The sequence below is a fragment of the Gorilla gorilla genome, chromosome 5 (genome assembly GCF_029281585.2).
Source record: "Gorilla gorilla gorilla isolate KB3781 chromosome 5, NHGRI_mGorGor1-v2.1_pri, whole genome shotgun sequence".
Taxonomy (NCBI): domain Eukaryota; kingdom Metazoa; phylum Chordata; class Mammalia; order Primates; family Hominidae; genus Gorilla; species Gorilla gorilla.
The window spans coordinates 25,744,224-25,762,995 of record NC_073229.2 but is presented as its reverse complement, the minus strand read 5'-3'; the positions used below and the strand labels follow the sequence as shown (position 1 = coordinate 25,762,995).

The 18,772-nt window shown below is 43.7% G+C and overlaps 1 long non-coding RNA gene across 2 annotated transcripts in view; it reads right to left on the bottom strand.

Annotated features, from left to right (window-relative positions):
• The window catches only part of LOC129534277 (uncharacterized), a 44,037-nt gene that overhangs the window by 11,026 nt on the left and 14,239 nt on the right, over nt 1-18,772 (bottom strand). The window contains exon 3 of one of the 2 annotated variants that reach the window (XR_010134174.1): nt 4,676-4,782. The exons of the other annotated variant lie outside the window; for it this stretch is intronic. This is a non-coding gene — a long non-coding RNA (uncharacterized lncRNA). Of the gene's footprint in view, nt 1-4,675; nt 4,783-18,772 lie in introns of those variants that run through there. 2 annotated transcript variants of the gene reach the window in all.

The window sequence follows — 18,772 nt, the reverse complement described above, 5'->3', positions numbered from 1 at the left end:
TAAGACTGGGAGAAATTAAAGGATTTCCCCAGAATCGCCCAGGAACTTCACAGGAGAGCCAGGACGAAAACACAGCTGCTCCTGGTTCTGCAGTGAACCAGCTGAGTTCCACATCCCACCATGCAAATCAATTTGTCCAGCTGGTTGCTTCCAAGTTTACCTTAAATTTGTCTGAGCCACTTATCACTGCCTAATGGACCACCATATTTCAGAAAATCTAAGACACTGTGGGTTGTGACACGCTGCCACGTTTTATATACCACTAAGAGAAAAACCACTACTAACTCAACAAGGACACCATGCTTTCTTACTGCATAGACAATCACTTTATGCTCATTAAAAGAGCTTTTCTAGACCTGACTGGGGATAGATTTTATCATGTATCACCTCTGTGCATGCATTTTGAAGACATGAAATAGATCAGTTAAGATACTCCTAAAACAGGCCGGGTGCAGTGGCTCACGCATCTAATCCCAGCACTTTGGGAGGCCAAAGCAGGTGGATCACCAGAGATCAGGAGTTCGAGACCAGCCTGGCCAACATGGTGAAAACCCATCTCTACTAAAAATACAAAAATTAGCCAGGCGTGGTGGTGCATGCCTATAATCCCAGCTACTCGGGAGGCTGAGGCAGGAGAATTGCTTGAACCTGGGAGGTGGAGGTTGCAGTGGGTGGAGATCGCGACACTGACTCCAGCCTGGGTGACAAGAACGAAACTCCGTCACCTAAAAAAAAAAAAAAAAAAAAAAAAAAAGATATTCTTAAAACTTTCTCACAGAATCCCACTCATGTGACTCATTTTTTGACTTACATCTGTCTTATGTTTACATTTTGCCAAACAATGTCATCTTCGGTACCTTAAGATCATTGGTTTTGCAGCATTTCTTAAAATAAATTCATAAGAGACCATAAAGCCACTGGTGCTGGCCTCCTGGCCAGCTATGCACAATGCAGTGCAGCACGACTTAACTGCCGCTTCCAGGAGGTTGCTACATTCTGCTAATTCATTGCTGCCCCGACTTCCACCCCAGAACCTTTTGTTCATAGACACTAAAAGAGTGGGCCATATTGTCTCTGGGATTGTCTTCCATGCTCTTGACACCTATCCTGAAGTTTTTGATGTCACACTTTTCAGGCAGTGACCATTACACACCAACAGTGACCCTAAGATGCATCCCAGTATCAGAGATGCTCTAAAAATGTATATGCATTTGGAATCCATGATATGCTGCACATATTGATTTGCTACTTGTTGTTTATGTCTCTCCACTAGAATGTGAGTGCAAGAGACTTTGTCTATTTTGTTCACCCCATGTCTCCAGCCCTAGAACAGTGCTGGTATGGTAGGCAAGCAACATTTATTGTATACACAACTGGATTCATTAATTCCATTAAGTTGCTAATTTGGTTGGGGGGTGGTTTAGTTAATTTTTTTCTCTTTGTTAAAAAGCGGTGGCCAGGCACAGTGGCTCACACCTATAATCCCAGCACTTTGAGAGGCCAAGGTGGGTGGATCACCTGAGGTCAGGAGTTCAAGACCAACCTGGCCAACATGGCGAAACCCCATCTCCACTAAAAATACAAAAATTAGCTGGATGTGGTGGCGCATGCTTGTAATCCTAGCTACTCGGGCAGCTGAGGTGAGAGAATCACTTGAACATGGGAGGCGGAGGTTGGCACTACTGCTCTCCAGCTTGCGCGACAAAGCAAGACTCCATCCAGCAAAAAAAAAAAAAGCAGTATTATAGTATAATCTTTCTCTCTTTTTTTTTTGTAAAATATGTTTACACCTAAAAAGAAGTAGAGATAAATAACCCTATATTAAGAGCTGTATATAATTGATTTTTCTTCCTTTTGTTTATTTATACTTTCTAAATTTTCTAGCATGAACATTATTACTTGCTAATTTGATAAGAGCATATATCTGCACATTATTTTAATTTGTATTGCTTTATTTTTATGTGGTAAAAGCTGAAAGCTTTCTGTACTGCATAGCAAAAATACATTGTGAATTCAATTATTTTTGCATCAACTTTATTTTCAATACATTAACTTTACAACATCTTGGCAGAAAAAATTCTTTAAAATGCATATCTAAAGCCTGAAGACTGGTCGCGGTGGCTCGCACCTGTAATCCCAGCACATTGGGAGGCTGAGGTGGGCAGATCTTTTGAGGCCAGGAGGTCAAGACCAGCCTGGCTAACATGGTGAAACCCCATGTCTACTGAAAATACAAAAATTAGTCGGGTGTGGTGGCACATATTTGTAATCTCAGCTACTCGGGAGGCTGAGGCATGAGAATTGCTTGAACCCAGGAGGCAGAGGTTGCGGGAGCTGAGATCGCACCAGTGCACTCCAGCAAAAGCCTGAAGACAAAAGAAAGAAGACCAAGCTAGGGAACCCTGGGATCAATCAAAAACACTTTAGGAACCCTGGGCAAGGCCCTAGGTCCTGTCACCTGAACAGGTCCCTCTGTCCTCCCAGGTTCTGTGGTCTTCAGGAAGGGTCTCTGGGCATCAAGAAGAAATTCTTTATGTTCTCATGGTTCTGAAGAGGAGGATCATGGGCTGTTGGCAAGTATGAACCATGCTACTCAGAATGGCATGTAAAAGCTGAAGGGAATGCCAGCATTTTGGGAGGCTGAGGCAGGTGAATTGGTTGAGCCTAGGAGTTTGAAACCAGCCTGGGCAACATGGCAAAACCTTATCTCTACAAAAATTGCAAAAAGTTAGCCAGGCGTGGTGGTGCACACTTGTGGTCCCAGCTACTCAGGAGGCTGAGGCACGAGAATCACTTGAACCCAGGAGGTAGAGGCTGCAGTGAGCCGAGATCGCATCACTGCAATCCAACCTGGGTGACAGAGCCAGACCCTGTCTCAAAAAATAATAATAAAATAAAATAAAAGCCAAGGAGACACATTTCAGTCAGATAATCAGCATCTCAAGCTGGTCAACTTCAATCCAGACCAGTGAAGGGATGGGGACAGGGGTAGAGGTTAAATTATGTTTCCCCCAAATTCTTATGTTGAAGCCCTAACCCCTAGTACCTCAGAATGAAATGTATTTGAAGACAGAGCCTTTAAAGAGGTGATTAGGTTAAATGAGGCCAGTGGGGTGAGCCCTAATCGAAGCTAACTTGTGTCTTTGTAAGAAGAGGAAATGTGGACATGGAAGGGGTAGCAGGGATGGGAGCACACAAAGGTAAGACCACATGAGGACAGAGTGAGAAGGTGCCATCTACAAGACAAGGACAGAGGCCTCACCAGAACCCAGCCCTGCCTGCACCTTCCTCTTGGACTTCCAGCCTCCAGAACTGTCAGGAAATAAATGTCTGCTGTTGACGCCGCTCGGTCTGTGGTACTTCATTATGGCAGCCTTGGCAAACTGGGGATAGCCAGTTAACGACCCTGGGTCAGCAGGACTCTTCTTTTAACGAAATTTAAACTCGGAGAGCTTTATCTGATCCCCCGTGGTCCATGAAAGACTGTACATGATTCGCAATAGTGACAGGAAACGCAGGCAGAGATGCCTTCCACCTGCAGTGAATTCCAAAGCACTTCTCAGCTTTTATTTTCGAGCTTCTCCCATACCAAACCTCCATAATTTGCTAAAACTTGGTGACTGAGAGACTGGTTTGAAATCCCCTTTTCACCTGGGACTCCTTGATGGTCCAAATAGATGAAGGGCAGGTAGCAGAAAGGACACAGGAAATGAGAAGCTTGGAAAAGGCACTGCTTGGTTAATCAGCCCCTTATAGATAGTGCTGAGTTCGTAGTACCTAATAAGATGTAACGGAAGCTTATTGCATAGGAAAAAGGAGCTGACGGATTATTAGCCTGACACTCTCCATTTGCTAAACGTACAGAACAGATTCATTACCTTTGTCCCCCCGCCCCTTAACAGTATGGGTTTGATTGCCCTCTTGCCTACAGGTAATTCTCCATCAAAATTAAATCCTTCAGGTAGTTCTCAATTTTATAAACTATGCAGGCACAGGGAGAGAGGAGGTCAGGCGGAGGCTTGTGCTGGGTGGGAGGAAGGTTACCTTTCCCAGGGCCACAACGCCCATCCAAAATTCTTCTACTCCTAGGGCTCTGAAGATGCCTGTATTCACGGTCCCATAGTGACACCAGCTGGTCAGATTCCGAACAACAGCTTAGATGGAGAGGAAATGGCTCAGCCCCCTGCACCGTGCTCAGATGATAAATATACAGCCCTGGCCTCTTGACACCCTGCCTGTTCCAGTTTAAATGACACATGCCACATAAGGCATAAATACATCTATAGAATAAATACACAATACAAAAATGTGTAGATACTTTGGCTGTTACAAGCTCCTCTTCTCTTCCCCAAAAGATCAATGACACTGTTGATGCTTAATTGTCAACCACCATTTTCCTCCCTAGCAATTACACACCCAGTCCTATGAGCTGGCGCAGACTAAATCAGGGGAGGTCCTTGCCAGTTTACCAAGGTAGGGAAGGTTCGCCATTGGGAGACAGAATGAGGTCTGATGTTCAGTTTGTATGTGACAGATGGAGAAGACGGATTGTGAAGGCCAAAAACACCTCTAGATTTGTCCATTTCAGAGCTGCTGGAGCTCCAGAGTCTCTCTCCTGTGAAGACTTCTTCCCCAAAATGCGGCCTTGGCGATGTATTCACGAAATATTCATTTTGGCTCCTGATTTTGTATTCGTCATCTTGTAGTCTTTTTCTTTTCCTTTCAGGAAAAGGCTTCTTCAAATTGTATAAGCTTCAGACTTTGAAAAGCTGGGATCCATACCTGCAATAATATATATACTAGATGTACTGGTACAAACGTTGGATACCTACTATATCCTCAGCACTGTGCTAGGTGCCGGGACATGTGCAGGAAAGGAGCAGGAAGCTTCCTACTCGATCAGTTAACCACACCAGCACATAAAATAACTAGCCAGCGTTGCAATGCAATATGTAATCAAAGACTAAATTGTGTAATCCAAATTATGTGCACAGTAGCCTGGAAATTCACAGGGGGAAATAGAGGTTATTAAAGGATGTGAAGCAATTCTGGAATGCTTCTCTGAAGAAGTTTTAAGTGGAGCCAGAAAAGTATGGGAGAAAGGAAAAAGAAGTAACTAATCAAGGGGGAGAAGGGGGAGTGAAAGCCTCGAGGTGGAAATGAGGTTGTTTTGTTTTGTTTTGTTTTGTTTTGTTTTGTTTTGTTTTTTTGAGACAGAGTCTCACTCTGTTGCGCAAACTGGAGTGCAGTGGCGTGATCTTGGCTCACCTCCACCTCCTGGGTTCAAGCAATTCTCCTGCCTCAGCCTCCTGAGTAGCTGGGATTGCAGGCTAATTTTTGTATTTTTAGTAGAGGCAGGGTTTCATCATGTTGGTCAGGCTGGTTGCCAACTCCTGATCTCATGATCTCATGATCCACCCGCCTCGGCCTCCCAAAGTGCTGGGATTACAGGTGTGAGCTACCACACCTGGCCAAGGGAATTCGGTCATTTTTAGTGAGCAAGAATGAGAGCAGCTTGACAGAACCAAGCTGCACATTGGAAAGTAGTGGGAGACATTGGACTGAACGAGATGGGAATCCAGCTACCAAGGACAAGGACAGCCCCTCAAGAATTTTGACTTGACTTTGAGATCTCAAGTGAGAAAAACCACACAAAGGTAACTCTGCTGGCATTTTACACAATGATTACGCATATTTTTCTAATAACTTGCTGGAAATAGAATGAGCATTGCCGCACCATCGGACAGGTGCCTTACTCATTGGAGACGTCTGGACAGTGCTGTGATCATCCTCGCCAGCTGCAGCAATAGCGCCCTGGGTCCTGCAGCCAGAAAGAAGGATGTGATCATCACCTCGTCCTCATGCTGTGCTGAGGAGCCTTGGTGCACAACTACTGGCTCGTTTTGGGCAGGACAGATAAGCCCCAGCTGCAGAGCTTATGACACACAATTTTTACCTAAACTTCTAACTTTTATCCATGATACCTACTCCCCTTTCACTGCCTTCCTAACTTCTTGGCTCTTAGAATGTCCCAGCTTCATGCTCTTTTTAAATACCTGTATAAGAAATCATGTCTTTAAATAAGTAGAGGGTGCTTTTCGTGTTACCATGTAAAGGTTTTGAAATAGCCCCTGAAAAAGACATAAATATCTCTCTTAGCAGCCTATCAAAATGCCAGACTTCTCGGCATTTCGTGTCATTTCCTGTGGATTAACCCAATATCAATGTCAAGCTTCTTGAAGACAGAAATGATGCCATTTCCTAGCATATCCCAATGCCTCGAATTTGCCTAGCAGGTAGGAGTTGCTCCATAAATGTTTGTCGGATGGATGGATAGATGGATGGATGGGTGAGTGGGTGGGTGGGTGGATGGATGGATCTTTGGTTGGATACATTTAAAGTAAAAGGAAACATCCTGGCTAACACGGTGAAACCCCATCTCTACTAAAAATACAAAAAATTAGCCAGGTGTGGTGGCACGCGCCTGTAGTCCCAGCTACTTGGGAGGCTGAGGCAGGAGAATTGCTTGAACCTGGGAGGCAGAGGTTGCAGTGAGCCAAGATTGCACCACTGCACTCCAGCCTGGGCGACACAGGAAGACTCTGCCTCAAAAAAAAAAAAAAGTATAATGAGAAACTGGAAATATGTATGTGTTGGTTCTGATAGGCGTGGACCCATCCCATTGCCATTGTTGTCAGGATCTGGATCAGCAAGACATTTGCCAACTGGGACAAAGAGAAGAATAAGACTCAAAAACTGATGGGAAGAACCAAATACTACTGAAGACCAACTTCACTGCTCAAAGTGGCCTGGTGCCAGTCCTTTTCAGGAATTAAATGAAACTGCAGCTTCACTGAACCACCTCACAATTCCATTTGCAGACAGGAATGCCCCAGCAGATCCCAACAGGATGCTCACCCCATGGAGGGACAGAGTGGGTTGATCCAGCCCACTAATAATGCTAACATTTCTACAGCGCTTTCTTAGGTGCCAGGCTCTGTTCTAAGTGCTCTACTTACATTAACTCCTTTAGCCCTCATGACTAACTTTACAGGTATGTAGTACTATTTTAGAAAGAGTCCATTTTACAGTTGAAACGCTGGAACACAGAGATGTGAAGTAGCTTCATCCAGGCTACACTCCTAGTAAGTGGTAGGGAAGGGGATGCCACAGGGAGCCTGGGCTTGGGTACCAGGCTTTTCCCCATCTGCTGTGCTGCTCTTGGGTCCCAGCTAAGGGTAGAGCAAAGATAGAGGGCCTCGGGCCAGGCGCAGTGGCTCATGCCTGTAATCCCAGCACTTTGGGAGGCTGAGGTGGGCAGACCACGAGGTCAGGAGTTCGAGAGCAGCCTGGCCAATATGGTGAAACCCCGTCTCTACTAAAAATACAAAAAAATTAGCCAGGCATGGTGGCAGGCACCTGTAGTCCCAGTTACTCAGGAGGCAGAGGCAGAAGAATCGCTTGAACCCTGGAGGCAGAGGTTGCAGTGGGCCGAGATCGTGCCACTGACTCCAGCCTGGGCGACAGAGTGAGACTCCATCTCAAAAAAAAGAAAAAAAAAGATAGAGGGCCTCAAGTACACAAAATCACTGCGCATCCAACCACACCTGAAGCCAACTATAGCCAAGAATCACCAGGTAAATGTATTTTTCCAACACCTACACATAAGCTACATTCTCAAAGAGTATTTTATAATGATTCCTTCAAACAGGTAATATTAGTAGTTGGTAGTCAGTGCAAGTTTGGAACTAAGCTTTCAGAAATGGGAATTTTTAAACCTTCCAGGGACAACAAGTATGATCATGAGCCCAAATAAAGAGCATGACTTTCATAGTTCATGAGTAAATTTTAATTGTACAATATAAGATAGAGACTGCAGCACAGTGTAGATGAGGTGGATTCTCAGACAATGTTAAGACATAAAAGACTCCTTTTAGAGAGGTGCACAGCTATGCCAGTTAGCCTAGGCCCTGTGTAAACTAATAATACAAGAAAATTAACCATTCAGTAGTGTGGTCATAAGAAAATATAGTTGAGTTGATCTTAGTCCAGACCTCCTCCTTCACTGGCTTAACAGAGGAAGGCCTTTTGGTAGGAATTTTGACAAGGTGCTGATAGTATCTTAACCCTGTGTTTTGCTTTTTTTTTTTTTTTTTTTTTTTGGAGACAGAGTCTCATTTTGTCACCCAAGCTGTAGCGCAGTGACGTGATCTTGGTTCACTGCAGCCTTGACAACCCAGGCTCAGGTGATCCTCCCACCACAGCCTTCCAAGCAGCTGGGACTACAGGTGTGCATCACCACACCCAGCTAATTTTTGTATTTTTTGTAGAGACGGGGTTTTCTATGTTGCCCAAGCTGATCTTGAACTCCCGGTCTCAAGGGATCCTTCCACATCAGCCTCCCAAAGTGCTGGGATTACAGGTGTGAGCTACCGCACCAGGCTCACTGTCCTAACATTATGGGAGAGTCTGTGATTCAAGTAGATGAATGCAGGAACAGGAGGTTGACAGGTAGGGAAAGAAAAATGGAGAGTATCATGCTCATACCCTGAGAAGGGTAGAGAGGGGATTGGGGAAAATTGTTGGGATCATTGGATTCATTAGATCCCAAGAAACAGTCTAAAACCTCCTAGTATATTTTTTAAAAGATGGGATCTCCCTCTGTTGCCCAGGCTGGCCTTGAACTCCTGGGCTCTAGTGATCCTCTCGCCTCCACCTCCCAAGTAGCTGGAACTACAGGCACACACCACCATGTATGCCCTAAAACCTCCTAGTATCCTGAGGAAGAAACCAGATGACTAAGTTCTTGGTTTTTTAGATCCGGGGGTACATGTGCATGTTCGTAACAGGAGTATATTTCGGGATGCTGAGGTTTGGGGTATGACTGATCTCATCATCCAGGTAGTGAGCATAGTTCCCTATAGGTAGTTTTTCAATCCTCGCCCTCCCCCTTCCCCTTTTTGGAATCTCCAGTGTTTATTGTTCTCATCTATGTGTTTGTGTATACCAAATGTTTAGCTCCTACTTATAAGTAAGAACATGTGGTATATGGTTTTCTGTTTCTGCATTGGTTCACCTAGGATAATGGCCTCCAGCTACATCCATGTTGCCGCAAAGGACATGATTTCATTCTTGTTTATGGCTATGTAGTATTCCTTGCTGTCTATGTACCACATTTCCTTTCTCCAGTCCACCACTGATGGACACCTGGATTGATTCTATGTCTTTGCTATTGTGAATAGCACTATGATAAACACACACATGCAGGTCTCTTTTGGGGTACATATATTTACCTTTGGGTATATACCCAGTAATGGGATTGCTGGGTTGAATGGTAATTCTAGTTTTAGAAAGAATTCTCCAAACTGCTTCCCACAAAGGCTGAACTAATTTATATTCCCACAAGCAGTGTATAAGCATTCCCTTTTCTCTGTAACCTCACCAGCATCTGTTATTTTCTGACTTTTTAGTAATAGCCATTCTGACTGGTGTGAGATAGTATCTCCTCATAGTCTTGATTTGAATCTCTCTGATGATTACTGGTATTAAACATTTTTCATATGTTTTTGGTCACTTGTAGGCAATCAAGTATTAAATGAGATAAATGAGGCTTGCAGGAAATTATTTATTTCTTAATTAAAGGTAAACTTGCTTTTAAAGGTAAAGAAAATATATTGGTAAAGGAAGAATGGAGGGGATGATTAAAACTGAAAAAGTCTTAAAAATTTAAAGGGCTGTCAGGCGCAGTGGCTCACACCTGTACTCCCAGCACTTTGGGAGGCTTAGGTGGGAGATCGCTTAGTCCAGGAGTTTGAGACCATCCTGGGCAACATAGCGAGACACTGTCTCTGGAAAAAGATACAAAAATTATCCAGCCATGGTGGCATGTGCTTATGATCCCAGCTACTCAGGAAGGGGGTGAAGTGTGAGGATGGCTTGAGCCCGGGAGGTAGAGGTTGCAGTGAGCCAAGATTGCACCACTGCACTCCAGCCTGGCCATCAAAGCAAGACTCTGTCTCAAAAAATATAAATAAATAAAATAAAAAAACAAATTTAAGCGCATTGGCATGTTGTATTACCATCAAAACACAACTAATTATTGAGTAATTTAAGAATTTATTTTCTCATGTGTGGAATGACCAAGCTCTTATTTGTAACTACTGCCTACAACAAAGATTTCCTGCTCACTATCTGTATCAGCCACAGGTCAGCAGTGGTTCTGATCTGTGTGCCTTCTTTCAAATACAGGTTGAAGAACCCCCACCTCAACCCCCATGTGGGGGCATAATGATCTTGTGGCAGAGAAAAAAGGGTTAAGGCCAAACCACCAAACAGCTCTTCAAGCTTCTTCTCACATTTCCTCAGCCACAGTAAGTCAAATACCCACCCCTGACATAAGTAGGGCAGAAAAGTATAATCCTCAGTTAGGGATGCACTGCAAGCCACATGGCTGGAGACAGGGATATATCATCTTCTTACAAGGGAAGGCAGAAAACAAGTAGGAACAGTAATACAATCTACCCTTTCACTATATGCTCACTCTCTCACACATCTTGTACGAAGTAGATGCTCAATAAATGATTTGAACTAATATGTGAATGACTTAAGGTTGACCATGACCTCACAAATGTAGATTGATTCATCTTCTCTGGTGCAGAGTTTTATCCCTTGGTATGTTACTCAGTAACTTTCCCTTTTCTTCCATAAATGTCCTACTAAGAACGAATCTCACAAGCATAATGTTAAGCAAAGGAAGCCACATGCAAAAAAGTACTTACTAACAGAGGAGTGGACAAAGAAATTGTGATGTGTCCAAACAACAGAATGCTAAAGAGCAATAAAAAAAAAAACTACTGATACACAAAATAGCATGAGTACATCTCAAAATAATTATAGGGAGTGAAAGACCAAAAAAAGAGTACATTCCTTATGATTCCACTTCCATCAAATTCTAGAAAATGCAAACTGATTTATGGTGACAGAAGCAGATCAGTGGTGGCCTGGGGAGAGTAGAGGAGGGGCAGGGAGAGGGTAGATAAGGAAACTTTGGGAGTGATGGATATGTTCATTATCTTGATTGTGGTGATGGTTTCATGGGTGTATTCATATGTCAAAACTCATCAAATTGTATCCTCTAAATATATGGAATGTATTGTACAACATCATGCCTGAACAAAGCTTCAAAAATAAATGCTTTAGAAAGGCTACTTACCATATAACTTTGTTTATATAAAGTTTTAGCAACAGGCAAAACTAATCTATGGTATTTGAAGTCAAGGTGGTGGTTACTTTTCGGATCAGTAACTGGAAGGATTAGAAAGGGGTGCATGAGATGGTGTTTTTGATCTGGGTGCTGGTTACACAGGTGTGTTCTATTTGTGAAATGTTGATCTGTATGTTTACAATTGACACACTTTTCTGTGTGCAAGTTGCGCAGCAAAAAAATACTGTTTAAATGTGCCATTTTTTTTAAAGATGGAATTTCACTCTTGTTGCCCAGGCTGGAGTGCAGTGGTGCAATCTCAGCTCACCGCAAGTGAGCTCCTGGGTTCAAGTGATTCTCCTGCCTCAGCCTCCTTAGTAGCTGGGATTACAGGCGCCCACCACCATGCCCGGCTAATTTTGTATTTTCAGGAGAGACAGGGTTTCTGCAAGTTGGTCAGGCTGGTCTTGAACTCCCGATCTCAGGCGATCCACCTGCCTCAGCCTCCCAAAGTGCAGGGATTACAGGCATGAGCCACCGCGCGTGGCCAAATGTGCTATTTTCTTTAAAATATCAACCATCTTAAAAAATAACAAAGACCTTCCTCATAAATTATTTATGATGACAGAAAAATAATAGTTGTGTGATCACATTCATTTAGTATCTGCTTTTGAATTCAAAGGCTATGAGTGGATGTGTTCCTGCCAGGGTCCATGACAGAGGACAGACCACAGGGCTTGTCAGTCATAGACACCAGGACTGAGCAGTTGCAGGGACAGGTGGAGGAATGGATCAACTACTGACCAGGGTGCCAGTGTTTGTCTCCAGATATGTGCCAATTCTGATGCTTCTGTTCTCTCTTGTGCCCTTAATCGGAATTACTGCTGCCAGCACTCTCTTCTTGCACAGCGGCGTATGGGAAGCTACATATATGGACAAATGGTACGTGTGCTCATAAAACAACTGAAAAATCAGGCAAGCTATGTCAAAGTCCCACAGTTGGGATTACACTGTTGCAGACGGCTGACCTAAGATAAGAAATGAAAATTCCTAGACACTTTTATGAGCCCATCATTTTTACCATTTAATATATTAAAAGAAAGAAAACCCTGTTCCTACTGATTGATTACTTTAATGAATAAATGTACAGTCAATGATTTGGTGGTTGGAATGGATTAAATTTCCCTTGCTGGCAAGAATGGCCCTAAATAAAAATGAATGAACGGTTTATCTTTTTCAACAACCTCCCCTTATCTCCCCCAAAAAAAGATAGAAAATCAGTCTGAATTTCAAATGACTTTGGTCTTTGTGTTTGTTTTATAAACTATTACCTGGCCCCTGTGAATGTCCCTGCGGAGTAAAAACAAATTACAGTGTCTCAAATTGTGTGCTCAAGTAATTTTAAAAGAAAAATTTTTCAAAATGTCATTGATCTGTTGTAGAAACTACTACTCTCTTCTCATGCAGAAAGCTTTAAGATTCCCCACTGGACCCCATCTAATAAGAAAAAAATGAAAATAACCATAACTACCTAGGCCCATCATTTAAAACGTGAAAAAAGACAAAAATAAAGAACTGAAAAATATAATTCCACATCAACAATCCACTGTCTACCAGGTGCTGTGCTACGGACTACATAGATAAGTGAAAAACAGATTTTGGGCCGGGCACACTGACTAACACTAGTAATCCCAGCACTTTGGGAGGCTGAGGCAGGTGGATCACCTAAGGTCAGGAGTTCCAGACCAGCCTGGCCAACATGGTGAAACTCTGTCTCTACCAAAAATACAAAAATTAGCGGGGCTTGGTGGCAGGTGCCTGTAATCCCAGCTACTTGGGAGGCTGAGGCAGGAGAAACGCTTGAACCCAGGAGGTGCAGGTTGCAGCGAGCTGAGATTGCACCACAGCACTCCAGCCTGGACAAGAGCAAAACTCCGTCTCAAAAGAAAAATCAACAGATTTTGTTACCTGGAAGTGGGCTCCTGTTCTAGTAAGATCCTAGAATATATACTAGTGGCTTAATGATCCAGTGGTCGGTAGAAGTCCTAAGGACCATGAAGAGACCATTAGTAGAATTGAACATGGCCCCTAAAAGGTTGTAATAGAGGGCTCATAAAAAAGTTAAGAAAATGTTACCAGAAGCTAGAGGAACGAAAGGGGATCCTTGTTATTTAGTAGCAAAAAATTTAGTAACACTGTTGCCTGTGTGTCTTAGTCCATTTTGTGCTGCTGTAAAGGAATATCTGAGAGTTGGTCATTTATAAAGAAAAATGTTTCGGCCAGGCACATTGGCTCACGCCTGTAATCCCAGCACTTTGGGAGGCCAAGGTGGGTGGATCACTTGAGGCCAGGAATTTGAGACCAGCCTGGCCAACATGGTGAAACCCCGTCTCTACTAAAAATACACACACGCACACACACACACACACACACACACACACAAAATTAGCTGGGCATGGTAGCATACGCCTGCAGTCCCAGCTACTTGTGAGGCTGAGTCAGGAGAATCGCTTGAACCAGGGAGGCGGAGGCTGCAGTGTGTTGAGACTGCGCCACTGCACTCCAGCCTGGGCAACAGATACTCTCAAAAAAAAAAATGTTTTATTTGGCTCACGATTCTGCAAGGGATACAAGAAGCATGATGCCAGCACTTGCCTCTGGTGAGGGGCTCAAGCTGTTCCACTCGTGGCAGAAGGTGAAGGAAAGCCAGTGTGGGCAGCAGGCACATGGCAAGAGAATGAGCGAGAGAGAAAGAGGGAGGTGCCAGCCTTTTTTTAACAACAAGCTCTCTCAGTACCTGACAGAGTGAGAACTCACTCACCTCCAAGGAAGGGCATTCATCTATTCATGAGGGATCTGCCCCATGACCCAGTCACCGCTGTTGAGGCCCCACCTTCAACCCTGGGGGTCGAATTTCAACATGAGATTCAGAGGAGAGAAATATCTAAACTACAGCACTATGAGAACATGGAAATAGAAAATGTCATTGGGTGACAAGCCCTGTGACTCATGCTTGTAATCCTAGCACTTTGGGAGGCTGAAGTGAGAGGCTCACTTGAGCCCAAGAGTTCAAAATCAGCTTGGACAATATGGTGAGAGACCTAATCTCCATAAAAAATAGAAAAATTCGCCGGCTGTGGTTGCACACCCCTGTAGTCCTGGCTACTCAGGAGGCTGAGGTGAGAGAATCGCTTGAGCCTGGGAGGTGGAGGTTGCAGTGAGCTGAGATCATGCCACTGCACTCCAGCCTGGGCAACAGAGAAAGACTCTGTCTCAAAAATATAAAGAAAAGAAAAGAAAACGTTATTCTGAAAGGGATAATCTAACTGATATGGTTCGGACTTGTGTCTCCACCCAAATCTCAGGTCAAATTGTTATCCCCAGTGCTGGAGGTGGGGCCTGGTGGGAGGTAATTAGATTACGAGGGCGGACTTCCCCCTTGCTGTTCTGATGATAGTGAATAAATTCTCACAAGATCTAGTTGTTTAAAAGTGTGTAGCTCTTCCCCCTTCTCTCTCTCTTCCTCCTGGTCCAGCCAGGTAGGACGTGCCTGCTTCCCCTTCCCCTTCTACCATGATTGTAAGTTTCCTGAGGCCTCCTCAGCCATGCTTCCTACACAGCCTGCAGAACCATGAGCCAATTAAACCTCTTTTTCTTCATAAATTATCCAGTCTCAGGTAGTTCTTTATAGCAATGTAAGAATGAACTAACACATTAGCTGAGGAGATTTCCAAGCAAAGTGGTGAAGGTGCTGCCTGGCTCTGTTTGCCACTACAGTAAAATGTAAGTAGAGAAACAAACTAAATTAAATAAAGTAAAGAAAGAATTGTTAATATAAAGGAACTAGGTCTTGCTAGGTTTAAAAATAAAACTGTTTTCCTTCCCTGGCTTTCCAGATAGCAAACAATACAAAAAATACAAAAAGTAAGAAACGCCTTCCAGACCTACCCTCCCCTACACACAAAAAAAATAAAATAAAATAAAAATAAAAAATAAATAAAATAAATTCCAGAGCACTATCAGGAAAGCATGAACTAAAGATGAAGCCAAGGATGTGACTGTCAAACCATGTGTTATGGTCTCAGAAGGCATTGCCCCTTCCAAACAGAAAAAAAGTCCCCGTAAATGAGTCTTCACGTCATTGTCCCTCAGCTGCCTTACAGGGAGTCTAAGCTAGAGATATTTGGGAAGAGATTTGTGGGTTTTCTAATGGAATGAATTACAAATTGATTCACACAATAAAATACAACACTTTCAAAGGAATTCCATTACTTGAAATAAAAGGGATAGATAGTAAAAAAAATAAAATGAAGCTTTTAAAACCTCAAATTTCTGTGAGTAGGAAACAGAGTGAGAAAATTACTCAAGTGCATGCAGGGGCCACATTTTATGAAAAAAAAAAAAAAAAAGGATTTCAGAGGATGGAGCCAAGAGCCACAGTGAATCCTAAGGCCTGGTGTCCAACCTAGACATTAGGCTTGAGCCCTAATCACGGAACTGGCAACACATGCTGAATTTCAGAGTTGTGTGCCTATAACTGCTGTGTGCCCTTACCCTTTCCTTCTTTTCACATTTTAGAAAACAGTTCTATTGACAAAATTGACATACAAAAACTACAGTACTTAAATTGGACAATTTGATATGTGGCAACTGTGAAATCATCATCGCAATCAAGATAATGAACATGTCTCCCTCATAGTGTGCTATCAACACGTCTTAGTCACAAAGACATCCTTTCACACGGCAGCCATCATTTTTGTCTTGCTAGTAAGCCGAAGGAAGCCTCACCATCCTTTCCAAGTGATCCAGATCCACTATCTGTCCAACTGGATGAAGTCTCCTCACCATACCCCAAAACCTGCCACTGCAGAACCCCACACCTGCCCACTCCCCTGCCAGAGAAGTACTTTCCTGTGAGTCTAACACTGAGATAAGGTAACACCTCCCTCACATCTCTGCATCCAGGTGAAAGGTGAGTTTCAGCCCATAGATTTTACAGTATCTTCAAATCAGACAGCTACTTTGGAAAGAATGTCGTTAAGACCTTACCTCCGTGGTGAGGAAGCTTAAAGCCCCATAATGACTAAAGTTCACTTTAGTTCTCTCTCTCTCTCTTTTTTTTTCTTGAGACGGAGTCTCACTCTGTTGCCCAGGCTGGTGTGCAGTGGTGTGATTTTGGCTCACTGCAACTGCCACCTCCCAGGTTCTAGCGATTCTTCTACCTCAGCCTCCCGAATAGCTGGGACCACAGGCGTGTGCCACCACGCCCGGCTAATTTTTGTATTTTTGGTAGAGACCATGTTGGCTATGTTGGCTAGGCTGGTCTCAAACTCCTGACCTCAGGTGATCCACCCGCCTCAATCTCCCAAAGTGCTGGGATTACAGCCGTGAGCCACCACATCCAGCCAGTTCTCTCTTTCACCAGCGCATTATAAGGACATTTCCTTCCCTCAAAGAAGCCTTAATTCAAAAATTATCTACCCTCCACTTCCTTGGTTTTCACCCAACCTGACCCAGCCTTTAGTCTTTGGGGAGGTGAGATGGGGCGAGGGGAGGAGGCAGATTTTAGTTACTTTCTGCTGTTGCTCTAGACAGGAGTTTCCCTGAAAATGGAGATCTTAGGATTTCAACTGACGGCTAGATAAAAAACCGAGTTAGAAACGTTTCCTGAAGGAAAAAAAGTAAGATGGCTAAGGTTGGATTACATGTAAACCCTCTAAACTTAGATACTTCTTTTAAAGGGGTCCCTTCACTCTTTTTGAACAGGAGTATCTATAGTGGCCATTCTATGCCTATCCCACCATTGCATGTTGAGAAAGTGAGACCCAGATAATGCATCACTCTAGTTACTGGTCTTCCAATCAAAAGGAACAGTTCTCAAGGAGTTGTTTGAGAGGAACAATATTTGAAGAACCTCATCCTCACTTGGACCTCATTTAGGTGCTGCGATTCTAGACCTTGAGTCACAGCCTGAGGTCCAAATGGGATGAAGCTTTAGGGCAAATGTATTTTGAATGTGTGAGGGATATGCATTGTTGTGGCCAGAAGGTAGATGGTGGCAGATTGCATTTTTCAAAAATGGCTGCAACAATAATTGTAGTCCCGTGTGCCCTTCCAGAATCTTGCCACCACTCTTTCTTTTTCATTTTCATTTTCTTTTTTTTTTTTTTTTTTTTTTGAGATGGAGTTTCACTCTTGTCGCCCAGGCTGGAGTGCAATGGCACGATCTCGGCTCACTGCAACCTCTGCCTCCTGGGTTCAAGCAATTCTCCTGCTTGAGAGTATCTGGGATTACAGGCACCCGTCACCACGCCCGGCTAATTTTGTATTTTTAGTAGAGACGGGGTTTCACCATGTTGGTCAGGCTGGTCTGGAACTCCTGACCTCAAGTGATTCACCCACCTCGGCCTCCCAGAGTGCTGGGATTACAGGCGTGAGCCACTGCGCCTGGCCGCCACCAGTCTTTCAAGAGGTAGAATCTATTTCCTTTCTTTTTAAATTCGGGCAGCCTCGGTGAACAGCATGTGATAGAAATGACACTGTAAGACTTCCACTTCTGGGTAATTTTACAAATAAATTTTGCAAAATGTCATCGATCTGTATGAAAACGGCAACTTTTTTCTCTTGCATAAAGCTTACAGATTCCCCCAGTAATCCGCACCAGAAGAAAGAAAAAATCAAAACCATACAACCATGATTGAAATGTGAAAAAGACAAAAATCAAAAATTAAAAGTTCAGGCCTAGCATGGTGGCTCACAACTATAACCCCAGCACTTTGGGAGGCCAAGGCAGGAGGATCACTTGAGCCCAGGGGTTCAAGACCAGCCTGGGCAACATAGTGAGAGTTCATATCTACAAAAAAAAATTAAAAATTAGCCAGACACAGTGGCATGCACCTGTAGTCCCAGCTACTTGAGAGGCCAGGTGGGAGGATTACTTGAGGCCAGAAGGTCGAGGCTGCAGTGAGCCGTGATGGCACCACTGCACACTAGCCTGAGGGACAGAGCAAGACCCTGTCTCAAAAAAGAAAAAATTAAAAGTTCAATTTAGCTTTGGATATCTACCATTTATCTGGCACTGTTATAAGACCAGATATACACAGGTAAATAACAATCTCTATCCTCAGGTAGTTCACTGACAGGCAAAGGTGACATGATATAAGCCATTAATATAACATAATATAAGATGTGCTGGAGGCTGGGCATGGTGGCTCACGCCTGTAATCCCAGCACTTTGGGAGGCCGAGGCAGGTGGACCACCTGAGTTCAGGAGTCCAAGACCAGCCTGGCCAACATGATGAAACCCCGTCTCTACTTAAAACACACAAAAAATAACTAGACATGGTAGTGCATGCCTGTAATCCCAGCTCCTCAGGGGGCTGAGGCAAGAGAATCACTTGAACCCAGGAGGCAGAGGTTGTAGTGAGCCGAGATCGTGCCATTGCACTCCAGCCTGGACAACAGAATAAGACTCCGTCTGAAAAAAAAAAAAAAAAATGTGCTGGAAAAGATGGCTGCAAACAACGTTTTAAACAAGAAATAGGAGAGTGAATAGTTCTATCACGGAGA